Here is a 14,924-nt window from a genome sequence, read left to right on the forward strand (position 1 = left end):
TTATACAATTTGGCCAAGATGGACAAATTAACAATTTTGATTAAGGACAAATGTGTATTTAATTTTAAGGAAATATTGAGATTCAGTAATCAATTCTTGAGACATTGTGGTTTCAAGAATTAGTAGAGATCTTATTATAGATACTCAATTAAGATAAGAATTACAGGAATGTTATGGTTTTGGCTATTATATCCACTAGTGGAGAAACTAGTAAACATTATTCTCTGTATGTTGTAGCAGTAGGCTACTGCTGCAGTTTAGTTAAATGTATTGTGTGTTACATGTTTTATTATTTGCATGATATTGAATTTTGTTTAGTTTTTCCTAAATATCGTATATATGTGTGTATAGTGTTACTAAAATATTATAAAATGGAAGTGACAGTACATGATTGCCAAGCCTTGCCTTGAAGAGGAAATATGCACATTCCCCCAAGCACAAATCATGAGGATAACCATCCTTGAATTTCCCATGTGTGGCCTATTGTGCTGCTGGATGCTCTGTTACTTAAAACAACTTTAACTTTGCCTGCCCCTAATTGACCTGACCTGTTTAAGGAAGACTCTGTTCACTTCCCCTGTGAGCTCTGAGTTCCAACATCAGGACTGGGAACTAATAAAGCATGCATGCATGCAGTCGCTTTCAAAGGACAAGGTCATCAGCAAGCCAGATTTTATGTATCAGGCCAAAGCCATATAATGTAGATATACTTTTTGTTGTTGTGTGCCTTCAAGTCATTTTTGACTTATGGTGACTCTAAAGCAAATCTATCATATGTTTTTGGGTGCTGAGAATGTGTGCTCGCCAAGGGTTTCAATGTCGGAGTTGGGAATTGAACCCTGGTCTCCAGAGATTGTATTCCAATGCTAAAACCACCACACTACACTACTCTTAGACAGATGAATATTTCATTTGGTACTGTTCCATTATCTGGGCAGAAGCCACAAGCGGGTGCTAGAGAGAGAAGGTTAGTTCATTGAAGGAGGAAAAACATTTCCCCCATTTTCATTTCCCCCATGTCATAAACAAGGGTTGATTCCACTATGAGAACATGGGTGGGGAGAATAACAGGAAAACAGGGGGGAAATATTTTACTCCTTCAACTCACCCTCCAACCCCATAAAAGGGACTATCCTCCTCTCTCTAGCACCCCCTTGTGGCCTCTACACAGATAATGAAACAGTACCATCCATTTATACCAGTTAAAAGGATATTGAGCTCATTTGGTATTCAAGGCACTGCAAATAAAGTGATAAAGATTTTTTTTCCAGAATTCATTTTTAGTTGGAGACATAACTTAACAAAAATTCAACAGAACAAAGTGAATCCCACAGACTATCCACATTCTTTAACAAAACAAGTAATAAACACATATAGATACACTCCTATTTATTTATTTATTTACGACATTTATATCTCGCCCTTCTCACCCAGAGTGACTTACATGAGCGGCATTATTCCATGCCCGAACAATAACAATAATTGAAAGCAATTAAACAACAATGTAAAACAACATTAAAACAATTATGTAAACATTAGATGACTGTTGTGCCTAGATCCGAAGCCAGATAATCAGGTAATTATATTCATCAATCCAAAGCCAATTCCAACTATATTGCCCAGATAATTATGCTCGGCCAAAAGCTTGCTCCCAAAGTCAGGTTTTCACTTTTTTGCAAAATGGCAGGAGGGAAGGGGCTAACCTAATCTCACTAGGGAGGGAGTTCCACAGCTGAGGGGCCACCACTGAGAAGGCCCTGTCTCTCGTCCCCACAAGTTGTGCCTGCGAAGATGGTGGGGCCAAGAGTAGGGCCTCTCCAGAAGATCTTAACCTCTGTGCTGGTTTACAGAGGGTGATGCCTTCGGACAGGTAAATTTGGCCAGGGTCATTCAGGGCATTATAAGTCAAAGCCAGAACTTTGAATTGTGCTCGGTAGCAAACCGACAGCCGATGGAGCTGGAGCAATAGAGGGGTTGTGTGCTCCCTGAACACTGCTCCCATTGGCAATCTGTGTGATGCCTCATGGGCCTTGGAGTTCTGATCCCAGCGCCATTGTAGCTGATGAGGAGGAAAACAGGGGATTTTTGCCGGCTCAGCAAGAGCCGGAATCTTTCCAGATGCCTGTTGTTGATGTTTCTACCCGAGAGCCCATTAAGGAAGACCTTGACCAGGCCTTTCCCACTACCTCCCCTCCTTTTCCCAGGAAACAGTTCTATGCGGCGGGCAGGGGAGAGAAAGAGCAGGTTCGGAGGAGCTTGAGAATAGCAGCTAAACAAGACATTAATTAGCCATGTTCCCCTGGGAAATTCTAGGGAGGAACGCATCTGGAGGGAGATGTGTTTCGTTCTCCTTTCCCTTGGGAAAGGAAGTTCAGGACACCTGCTTTGCAGAGAAATGAAACCGGGATAAAAGTGCCTGACACGAAGAATTCCGTGCGGAGTCAACAGATCAGCTTCAGGAGTGATTTCGTGTTTCCAGCCAAGTGTGGACTTCGCAAAGTCTGCAACTCCAGTTCCCTTGCCTCGCCTTGCCTTGCCTAACCAAGTATTCAAGAACTATCTTGCCTTGCTTCCAGCCTCGGACCTTGTTTCTAGTATCAAGCCTTGTTTCCAGTTCTTGTCGTGGACTTACTTTGGACTTTGAAAAGATCTTTGGATGTTTCCCCACTCTATTGCTTGTAAATAGAGTGTGTTTCGGTTTGGGATTATAACTTTGGACTCTAATATAAAATATTGGACAATATAATTTTGGACTATATTTGACCTTCCCTGAAAGGTCTTATACTGGACTACATTTCCTACTTGTTTTTATTATTCTTACATATTTCCTTAATAAAGATATTAGATAGTTTTTGGCCTCCGTGTGTCGGTTCTTAGTGCTCTGTTGCCTTGGGCGTGACAATCTGGCTGCTGCACATTGGACTAACTAAAGCGTCCAAACAGTTTGCAAAGGCAGCCCCATGTAGAGTGCATTGCAATAGTCTATACGAGATGTAACCAATGCCTGGACCACCGTGGCCAAGTGTGACTTCCCAAGGTACAGGCGCAACTGGTGCAAAAGCCCTCCTGACCACTGCTGAGACCTAAGGTTGTGAGATCTCACAACCTCTGATGATGCCTCACAACCTCTGAGGAGACCTCACAGCCTCTGAGGATGCCTGCCATAGATGTGGGTGAAACATCAGTAGAGAATACTTCTGGAGCATGGCCATACAGCCCAGAAAACTCACTGCAACCCAGTGATTCTGGTCATGAAAGCCTTCGACAACACATTTCTGAGATTAGCAGTTCCCTCACAAAAGTAGCTTTTCCATGCTCTTAGGAGGTGCATATGCTCACTCGCTCATTCATAGGTAATTCAAGTCTCTCTCCGTGAGAAACAGACTGTACAGAGTGCTATTCCCAACTTAGATTTCAAAACATTGCACCTTTTTTAGAAATTAAATACTGAGTTCAATGCTTTTATGAGTAACAGCCAGAGAGCAGGCACCCATCCTCCTTTCCTTCCTGATTTCACTTTGCCGGAGGAGTCTTCATTCAAACAAGGTTTCTTTTCTTGCTGTTGTTCAAAACAACCGGTCCCACCCAGCCACACAGAAACTTTTCCTTCTAATAGACTGCTCGCAGTGTTTTACAAAGCACTTGATTTTTGATAGGTATGCTGGGCTTCAGCTTCAAGCACCTATAAGACAGAAAGAAGAGAATGAGAGAGACAGACTTGTTAAAAATTAGGACATTTTGAGTGTATGGTTGTCTCAGAAAGCTTTTAAAAGAGTGACAAGACAATTGGATGTTAAAGCGATCGAAATGATAAATAGATTAGACACAAGACAGATTTTTAAAAGTTTGTAATGAAAGGCTGAGCCATCTTCACCAGTACAGTACCCTCCTCGTGTTTTGGACCATCAACCATAGTTATCATAAGGATGTTTAGGTGAGATCTCTTTTTCTGCAGTTTGGACCCATTGCTCCATGTTGTAGTCTCTAGAGCTGCAGAAAACATGTTTTCACATATTTAAACATAACTATCATGTCACCTCTTTGCATCTCTTGTGGGGTCTAAACATACCCAGCTCCCTAAATCATTCCATGTAGGGCATGGGCTTCTAGGCCACTTACCATTTTGATCACCTTAGTGTGGAAACCTCCAGCTTTTCAATATTCTTCTGGAAATGTAGTGTGCAGAACTGGATGCAATGCTCCTGGTGCGGTCTGACAAAAGTAAAATATAGAGGTACTATTCCTTGATTTAGATACTTTTCCAGACAGCCAAAAACAAAGAAAGGCCCCTAAACAAGTCTTTAAAAGACACAACGAGTCAGGGTTGAACCTGCAAACAAAGCTCACCTTCTCTCTCCTTAGAGACTGAGCTCTAAAGTCAGAAACAGCAGTTCTAGTGGCTGCTAGCTTCATCCTAAAGCTTCAAGTCAGTGAATCAGTAGAAATCCTGACCCTTTTGACCTTATGGTCAGGAAGAGCATATGATCTGAAACAAAACAAAAAAGACCCCACGAAAGCCTTTAAAATATAGTGGAAAAGTCAGAGTTGACCCTGAAAACACAGATCTTTAGTTATTTCCTTAGAAACATTAGGGAAACATCACACTAGGGGAAACTAGCTTAGAACAGGCATGGGGGATAATGGTCAATTTTCTTCTGGTTCAAGGTGGGAGAAAGAATTGCACCATTCACACTTGCCTCAAGCAGACAAGAGTTCTTTCTTCCACCCTGGACCTTCCACAGATGCATAATTTCCAACAGACCTCACAACCTCTGAGGATGCCTTCCATAGATGTGGGTGAAACGTCAGGAGAGAATGCATCAGGAACATGGCCATACAGCCTGGAAAACTCACAGAAACCCACATCCCTCCAATAGTTGCTTTCATTACAGAAGTATAGTGCAGGGACTGCTCCATAGACAACGCAGTAGCTGAGGCATGTATAAAGTCACAATTCCACACAGCACAATATTTAAACCTGAACGACTAGAAACACAACACAATATTTAAACCTGAACTACTAGAAAGGATTTTCTTTTTGCCTGGATTTTTTAAAAGAATATTTTGTAAAAAAAAAAAATCACCACAATTTATTCAAAAGATCTAAAAGTGTCCCATATCCTCTTTTTACACAGTTGGGGAATCAGAGACTGCCATGTATGTCTAATTAAAATTAACCCTCATTTCATTCAGTAGGGCTTATTGTCAAGTAGAGCATGGGAAAAATACTTATTTGGACTAAATCTCCTTTTACTTGCCATCCTGGCTCAGATTTGGGGGGTTGTAAGCACATGCAAATGTGCTGATGTACTGGTGGAACAATTTATTAGAACATAATTGGGGAGAAAGGGAGGAGCAATTTCATAAAGCTGTTCATCCTCTAATTCCAAAGTCAGTTTCATGAATTTTTGATCAAATCATTCCTTTGCTACAGCTCTTAGCACTAAACTTTAAAAGGAGACTATCCACCAAAGAGAAATAGCTGCTTTTTTATGAACTGCTATGTATGTATATGGGGTACAGAAAGAACAGCCCACAGGCTACATGTGGCCCATTATCCTATTTTGGCCTCTTAAGCCCCACCCAAAGATCAGACAAAAACTGGTCCACAATTGAACTGGAAGTGACTTGAAACTTCTAGTTATATTAGGAGTTCAGGGAGAGAGGTAAACAGGTGAAAAAGACCTCTGACTCCTCCCCAGTTGCCCACCACTAATGAGGCCAGTGATTTAAACAAAATAAATCAGATTTAAGGCTTACTGAGGCCCCACCTACACTGACTAAATTAATGCAGTTTGAAGTTAGCTCTAAACTGTAGTGGCCAGATAACAAACTTCCACAAAAGTCTCCTATCATGTCCCTCTCAACCTTCTCTTCTCCAACCATTGTGTGATATGATCCCATTAAGAGATCCTCTAAGCGTGGGCAGAGCCTGGCAGAGATAGGAAAGCTGTTGTGATGCTGAAAGGATTTCTTCTTCATGAGAATTCAATGCTACCAGGGAACTGACCATGGTGCTGAAGTCTTCGTTAATATCACAGCCAACATTATTGTTAACTAACTTTGGGACCCGTCAATGCCCAGGTTTATAAAAGAAGGTATTGTTTGTTTTGGGATGTTAGGTAATATCACTTAAGTTGGGTCCAGATCCATCATTGGTTGGGTTCAGTGCTGTCTAGATAAGGGTGAACTACAACTCCCAAAATTCCAGGGCAATCACCCCCAAACCCTGCCAATGCTCACAGTTGGCTATGTTGGATGTGTATGCCAAGTTTGGTCCAGATCTGTTGTCAGCAGGGTTCAGAGCTGTCTGGAGAAGGGTGAACTACAACTCGCAGATCCAAGGTCAGTCACCCCCAAACCAGGCCTCTATGCACACTTGGCCATGTTGGCTCTGTGTGCCAAGTTTGGTCCAGATCTGACATCAGCTGGTTCAGTGCTTTCTGGATGCAGGTGAACTACAACTCCTAAAATTAAGGTCCATTTCCACTAACCCCTGTAGTATGTTCAGTTGGTCATGGGGCTTCTCTGTGCCAAGTTTGGTCCGCGTCCATTGTCGGTGGGGGTCACTGTATCAGTGAAGTTACTTCAAGTCCCATTATCCATGGCAAATTTGGTCCAAATCTATCGTTGGTTGGGTTAACAGTGCTCTCTGGATGTCGGTCAAGTACAACTCTTGTAAATCATGGTGAATTCTCCCCAAACCTCTGTTCCTCTGTTAACTGTGTGCCATAGGAAAGGGTAGGAAGGGGTTAAGATAGAGGCAGTGAACAGGGGTCATGTAAATTAAGGAACCCTGGGGTGTCTATTCTAGAGGAAAAACAGAACATCTAGGATGAAATTGTCCCCACATGAAAGCCTTCACTTGGGTGGCGGGCCAAATGGTGTTTTGGAGGGCACTGACAGGGTTTGGGCTACATGTTTACAGCGCTCACTATAACCTGCATGTCAGTGGAGGGTGGGCCATTGGTGACTCCTGCTCAGTGGGAACTATAGCTGTTTGTGGAGGCAGGGGTCTGTCTGTGTAAGTGGAAACCTCCTCCACACACACATTTTTCACTTTTATTATGTATAGATCTTGAGGGGATATAGGGCTGCAGGCTGTTAGTGCCATCAAAGAGCAAAAGATTGTTAGGTACTTCATTTACTGTTATTGTATTGTTACTATTAGGAGTGAGCAGAGGTGCTTGTGAGATTAATTTGACTTTTCACTTCAAGTATGTTTTCTAAATATTCTTTGCCCTGATAGAGGACAGGGAACACAATTTGTTTCTATACCTTTGGCAGCAAAGCACCTTGACCCAGCACTGCAGATTCTGTGTTCAACTGAATGGATTTCCTGTATTTCGACCATGAATAAGAGCTACTTTGGAAAGTCCTATGGTGTATATCAGCCCCTAAATTGTCTGATGAAGCAGAAAGCAAGTAACAAATAGGGATCCGACAGATCAACTATTGAATGCCACCAAGGGCTCTTAAGAATGACTGAAGTGATCCTATTACCAGTAGTGCAGATAATAAGCATATTATGGAAAAGAAATAATCTTCTTATGATTTTGGTTTAACCACCTTTGGAGGCTTTGTATAACCAACAAAAAAAGTCAAAAGATCAGAAAATCTGAAATGGATGTGTGTGTGGGGGGCAGGGGCAGAGACATTTCAGATTTCTGTATCCATTAGAAAACCTCTTCTTAAGTAACCCTCTCAATATTATAGAAACAGGAATGGGACTCTAACCAAGACATAAAATAATGTAAGACACTAGAAACCACTCAAGTGTAATAGTCACACAGTATAGTGCTTAGGAAATGAGATGGAAAAGTAATGATTCATCATTCTCAATGAAACAAAGCCTGCTTTCTTCATGGGGACATTGCAATGTGTGCCTGAATAGTAATGAAGAATGTTTTTCCTCAGACATATATACATACCTATCTTGGCTTTTCCCCCCTTCAAAATAATTCAAAGGAAAGAGTCTCTCTCACACAGAGAGAAAGACCTTAAAGGGGACATAAATTAACCTGGTAGCAGATGTGAGTAGGCATCATACATTTCTCACAACGATGTCAACATACCAGTTCTGAGGCACTGTAGGAAATTTTAAATTGTAGGGTTCATTTTATAATTCCAACAGCAACTTAAGACTGACAACACAGCCCAGTTTATTTTATTTGGGTTTTTTGTTTCTTTGTGTCTTGAATGTATCTTCTGCCTTTCTCTCAATTCGGGGCCGAGGGTGGCTTCCAAATACAATACGTTAAAATAGTATCACACATAATGTCAAAATAACTGAAATCATATAATACATCTTAAGTATTAGGGAATTCTCCCAAAAATAGCAGAGCATCCAAAAATACAAACAAGATACTTAATTGAGCAGTCAGCTCACAGCAAGTAGAAAGGTGAAGTGTTGTGTGGCTGCCAAAGAATTTTGATCACAGAAGGCAAAGATGCAGAGTTCAATCTTTAAAGTTACCAAAAAGGTTTATTTACAAATAAGAACTACATTTCTTGAAAGGAAAGAATTGGGTCTAAGCTTCTCTCTAACTCCATGACTTCTAAGTTCCAAAACAAGTGGAAAAACCTCCAAACACTATATCTCTTCAAACACAGAGAGTAGAGAGAGGTCTGAGTGCAAAGATGAAAAAGCAGAAGTCTTAAACAAAGGCATGCAACCTGAAGAATATCCATTCTACACCACCAATCGGGATGAGAACAGAGAGAGAGAGAGAACCAATAGATACATTCCAACTGACATTCAGGAGTCAGCGGTGAAGGGATTCCCTCAGCTAACTGTTCCTCATTGAGGAGTGCAGACTTGGGCAGTATGGTGTTGAAATCCAATATTAAGTTCCATTAAAATATACAGAAATTAAAAGATACATAAAATATACCCATTAAAAGGTCATGGAAGGCCCAGAGAATGGGAGCAGCCACTAAGAAGGCTCTGTCTCATGTCCTCACCAAGCATGGCTGTGGTGGGACCAAGATAAAGCTTTCCCTTGCAGATCTCAAGGTTTTGACAGATTGGTATAAGGACATACGGTCTCAGATAGTCAGGCCCTACAAACTATTAATGGCCTACTGTCATGTTCTGTGATATAGATGGGGATTATCTCAGAGTCATCTGATTGTTGACCCTCATCTGTGATACTCTTTCCTGAGACATTTGAAGTTGGCCCCAGTCAGTTCTGGCCTTCAATAGAAGCTTTGAAGACATGTCTGCTTCATATTGTTTTTATACTGAATTATTCTACAGATTCTTCTTCTGGTTTACTGGTTTTAGGCTGATGTTGTAGTGCAAATATATTATAAAATATCTTTGTTGGTGGTTTCTGGTTCTTTTTTCCAGTACAAATTTAATGTGCAATTCTGCTTTCAGGTGGGTCTGTTCCAATCCACTTTGTGAGGGCTCTGATCTACAAAGGAAATGTGTCAGGGCCATTGAGGGAATTGTGAAAGCACCATTTACAGTTCCAGGGCAGGTGTCAGAGGGCCATACAGATGCTTGAAGGGTCTTAGTGGTTGTCCAAGGGTGCCAACCAAAGCTGGAGGCCTATTTATGAGCCACATTTGTCTCCTTCCAAATGGCCATGGATATAGTGAGACACCCGGAGCTGTTCTCTCTGTAGACCTCACTGTTTCTCTCTGTGGCAACAGTGTAAACCTTTCATTTATGACATGTTTTACACTGATTTATGAAAGCATCCCTGTGGGAAGAGTCATTCTTGAAGGCGAAACAAGATCTGTGTGCAACATTATAGGCGCCTTTCTACATTTAACATTTTGAGTGACAGGCAGTAGCAATATTTTTATTCTGGGTGACTATCTCCCTGAGCATATGAAAGAGTAATGTCAGCCATGGCACTATCCTGGAAATTGTTCAAGGCTCTCAAAGCTAGAAGTCAGGTCTGTTTGTCTCTAGCGCTCAGGAGGAGGAGGAGATTCCAAAATCCAAGGCATTGTGTAGCCTTTGCATGCTATTTGATTATAGCATATTGACTCCTTTCTCACTGCCATGGCCACATCCCATTGAATCCTGGGACTGATAGTTCACCGGCTGAAGATTTTAAATGCCCTCCCTAAACTCCAAATCCCAAGATTTCATAGGATGCAGCCATAGCAACTGAAATAAAATTAGAAACTAAAATGGCATAGTGTGATGCAGACACGATGAGATCAGGGGGAATACGCATTTTAATAACGCCAAAACCTAGGGATGCAAAAACTTTTCTGTCCCAATTTTATTACTTTACTCTGAATTGTATTTGCAAGTTCCGAGACCTTGGGAGTGAAGGAGAATTCACATGGAAATTTATATGTATTTCAACATGTATGTTTCCTGTTTTATACATTTCATGTGCCTTTGAACTTACTGGCCAAAGGGTGTCTGTGCACATTTTACCCCAAAGATGTTTTATTTTGATTTGCATGCAGTAATTTATGAATAATTCAAATTGAGATAAGATAGAGACTTGCAATGTAGAATTTCGTCCCCATGATGGGAAGCTGAAATCTATGGAATTATTTTGACAAAAAGTCTCATAAGTCACAGATAGGATAAATGTGTGTGTGTGTATGAATGAACAGGTCAAATTCACTATTGCAGTTTCAGATGCACAACCTAGAGTTACACATTCATAACTGATTCATATTGATGATACCAATGTATTCATAATCACAGAACCATTGTCACAATTGTAAAAGTGTCTTAATTTTGCTTTACTGGGCAGCAATGAAAGCAATGAAGATTTGATCCCCTATTGATCAGGGCACAGATTACTGGTGTTTTCAACCCTCTCCTGCCAGTGATCTCTGGCGTGAGGTAGATTTGTAAAAAGGATCCTACTTTGAATTATCACACTGGCAATTGCTAGAAGGAGGGCATTGAAACTTCAGTATGAATCGAAAGAACAGACCCATGTCATTCCCAGTGGCTGCTGCTCAGTAAAACAGGATTGGCAGGTTGTCTTGGGACTTCATCACACGAGGTAAATAAACTGGCATTGCCACTAGACTGCCCCCTTTGGCGATGGTCCCTATCACACAACGCCATGTACCGTTTTGCCTCCCCCTGCCCCATAATTCTACCATCCCTAACTATTGATGAGTAAAACTGATCAAGTAGTTCCCAATCCCATAATGTTCCCATCACCTAACTTGGCATAATGAGTCCCTTCTGCCTCTGTGCCAGCATGCCAGCAGTAATGTGGTGTCAGGGGCAAGATTTTCAATGCTGCACAACTTTTGTTAGGTGACCAAGCTAATCTTTTCTCTCAGATGGGAAGTGCCCCACGGCCTCACTGTTCTCGGAGCACAGAGGAGGGAGTGGTGGCGAGGTCACAGAAGTCACTGCCACCGAGTGAAGGAGGAGGCAGAATAGGCAGAGGCAGCAGGGATAAAGCAGAAGTCCTCCACGTGCAGCACCCTCCACCCAGGCGTGGCCTTCCTCTCCTTCCGGTGCTTTGCCCCCGCCACCTCCACGGCCGTGGCCTGGCCCGCCTCCGCGGCCTGGCCCGCCTCCACAGCCTGGCCCTCCTCCACAGCCATGACCTGGCCTTTGCCCTTAAGACCAGGTCTCCGGGCTGCCTGGCCATGTTCCAGAAGCTTTCTTTCCTGATGGTTAACCCACACCTATGGCAGGCATCCTCAGAGGTTGTGAGGTCTGTTGGAAGCTAGGTAAGTGTGGTTTATATATCTGTGGAAAGTCCAGAGTGGGAAAAAGAAGTCTTGTCTGTTTGAGGCTAGTGTGAATGTTGCAGTTGGCCAGCTTGATTAGCATTTAATGGCCTTGCAGGTTCAAAGCCTGGCTGCTTCCTCCACTGGGGCAGCCTTGGTTGGGAGGTGTTAGCTGGCCCTGATTGTTTCCTTTCTGGATTTCCCCTGTTTTCAGAGTGTTGTTCTTTATTTACTGTCCTGATTTTAGTGTGTGTTTTTTTAATACCGGGGGCCAAATTCCCTTTCGGTGGCCTTTTAATTCCTATGGATTCCTAAGGACCCTCAGGGCTCTTCCACACAGCCATATAACCCAGAATATCAAAGCAGAATAACCCACAATATCTGCCTTGATCTGGGTTATCTGAGTCCACACTGTCCTATATCCCAGTTCAATGTTTGGTGCTAAATTAGCAAATACAGTAATTCCTACATAACATTACCATATATTTAACTGCTTTTTCTGTTGATTTGTTGTAAAACATGATGTTTTGGTGCTTAATTTGTAAAATTGTAATGTAATTTGATGTTTAATAAGCTTTTCCTTAATCTCTCCTTATTATCCAACATTTTTGCTTATCCAATGCTTTTATTTTTCAGTGATTGGTTGTGGGGCGGGGGGCAAAATTCTGTTCACTTACACTTGAAAATTGCCTAGGTCTGGCCCTGCCTATACCCCAAGACTATCATAGAGGGTCAAGTAGAAGAAGGCTGTCTGGCTGTTCCTGAGGCTACCTGACTGGGCTGGTGGAATGCAGTGGCTTCCTTAGGCACCAGAGTTTATTGTCAGTGATTTAAATTGTCAGTTATTTAGTTTTGCTGCTGGAGGCAGGGAAAGATGCTTGAGGGGTTGTCTGCCTCATGTGCTAAAATAATTTTGAGGGGAAAAACAGAAAGAACTAGAACTATCCAGTAAAATTTGATGTGAAGAAGAGACTGAATCTCAGGTGATACAATAACAGCTCAAACGTGATGCTTTTCTGTTACATCAGTCAAAATAACTTGACCAGCTTTGAGTGCATCTATGAGCACTGACTTGGGGAAGGGCAGGGTGTGCTTTTTGCTGCTTTGCCTCAGGCAGCAAAAATGGGTTGAAACACCTAGTTGTCTTATGATGGTGAGAGTCAATAAAAAGGGAATACTGTACTATTTCTGGTACTGTGCTGCTCTTTACCCTCCACGTCAATGCATCTATGTAAACCATTCTCACTTTCTTGCAGCCGCATTTGAAGCATTCACCCAATCAACCCTCCCAAAGTAACTGAGTTTGTAAATGCTACTTTTTTGACTACAACTGTTAAAATTTCTCAAGCAGCAAAGCTTCTGGCCTATACCTAGTCTCCAGAGCAGCAGAAAACAAGTTTTCTCCCTTCTCAGTGTTTAACTCAAATAGTTAAACATGGCTCTCATGTTTAAGATGATCGTCATAAGGCTTGGTTTCCAGATTTTTGATTATTTGTGTTGCCCTTCTCAGTTTGGTGTCATATCAGATTTGATAAGCATATCTTCTATTCTGTCATCCAAGTCATTGATAAAGATGTTGAATAGTACTGGGCCCAGGACAGACCCCTGTGGCACCTGAATAGTCACTTCTCTTCAGGATGAGCGGGCATCATTGGTATGCACCTTTTGGGTTCAGCCAGTCAACCAATTCCAAATCTACCTAACAGTAGCTTTGTCTAGCCCACATTTTATTAGCTTCTTTGTGAGAATGTCATGGGAAACCTATATCCACAGCAATCCCTTCATCTTCCAAACTTGAACTCTATCAATAAAAAAAAACAAGGTTCATCTGGCATGACTTGCTTTTGAGACTTTTTGTGAATATGGCATTCTTTTTTAAGTGCACTGCTTACGGATTGTCTCTTTAATGATCTGCACCAGAATCATTCCTTGTATTGAGGTCAGGCTGACTGACAGCAATTGTTTAGGGCCCCTTTCCTTCCCTTTTTTGAAGATGGGGACAACATTTGACTTCTTCCAGTCTGCTGGAACTTCTCCTCTTCTTCAGGTAAGATGATTGCCAGTGGTTTTGAAATTACTTCTGCCTCTTCTTTTAACACCCTTGGATGTAGTTTATCTGGCCCCAAAGACTTGAATTCATTTAATCAAATATTCCTATATGGCCCCTTTACCTATCCTATGCTGCATTTCCCTACTTTATCCTCTGCTCCAGCCTCCCCAAGTTGAGCACTGTTAACCTTTTGGGAGAAAGAAGACTGAGGCAAAGAAGGCATGGAACAGTTTTTCCTTTTCTCTGTCCCCTGTTACATTCTGCCATCACATGTATGCAGCAGCTCTACATACAAGTGGACATAATCCCAAAATACCCCCTTTTGTTGTTACTAACCTCCCCTCTCTGCTGTATTACAAAATTCTGAAGAATATGGTCACTCCCACCTATGGAAACCACTACATCCATCCCATTTACTAGGTCATCACTGTTGGTTAGGTGGAAGCTTGCCTCTTCCACATTTTGGACCACAACATTGTTTGCAAGGCAAGTGAGGAATTTGTTGGACCTGATATTCTTGGCAGAGTTTATCTTTTGACAAATATCAGAGGGAGATTAAAAAAGTGTGACTTCCCCAAAGACACTCAGTCAGTTTCTATCCAAACCTTGGTCTGCAGATTCACAGATCAACACTCAGAGCATCACACCACACTTGCTCTACCTAGTTAACTGAGTGCAATGCATGAGAGATCTCAATTTGCTACAACTGATGTAAACTGAGAACCAAGGGAAGTGGGAGAAGTAAGAGAAACTAGGAGATTTTAAAAGCAGCTGAAAAGTGTATGACAAACAATTAATTGGAATCATCCCTGCCAAATGTGAACAATGGGAGAGTATAAGAGAGTCAAGAGGCAACAAGAGAGTGTGAAAGGAATGGCCTTTCATCAGACAGCTTCTTGAAGGGATGTGGTCCTTGTTAGTTTTGCACATATTTATTTGTTAGCAGTCATTTACTAGTAGCTAGCAGAGAATTAATTGAGACTGTCCCTACCAAGTCAGGGATGATTACCTCTGATAATATGCAGATACTCTAGCAAATATTGACCAAATCAGAAATGGAAAAGTTCTGATATAGCAGAAAGTATGAAGATGGAACAAAATGATGTGCTTTTTCTTAGCTTATCCACAAGCATGCTTATGTAATGTAATTGGGATTATAAAGAAGAAGAGGCAAAGCTGATAATTGGCATCTTAT

At 41.7% G+C, this 14,924-nt stretch overlaps 1 long non-coding RNA gene across 1 annotated transcript; it reads right to left on the reverse strand.

Annotated features, from left to right (window-relative positions):
- Positions 1 to 1,055: 1,055 nt before the first annotated feature.
- On the reverse strand, positions 1,056 to 9,073 carry LOC134292607 (uncharacterized). Its single transcript, XR_009999864.1, has 3 exons — positions 4,348 to 9,073; positions 4,120 to 4,212; positions 1,056 to 3,682 (listed from the first exon to the last, which is right to left on the reverse strand). It is a non-coding gene; the product is annotated as an uncharacterized LOC134292607 (long non-coding RNA).
- Positions 9,074 to 14,924: the final 5,851 nt, after the last annotated feature.

This window comes from Anolis carolinensis, chromosome 1, assembly GCF_035594765.1.
Source record: "Anolis carolinensis isolate JA03-04 chromosome 1, rAnoCar3.1.pri, whole genome shotgun sequence".
In the NCBI taxonomy this organism is placed as follows: domain Eukaryota; kingdom Metazoa; phylum Chordata; class Lepidosauria; order Squamata; family Dactyloidae; genus Anolis; species Anolis carolinensis.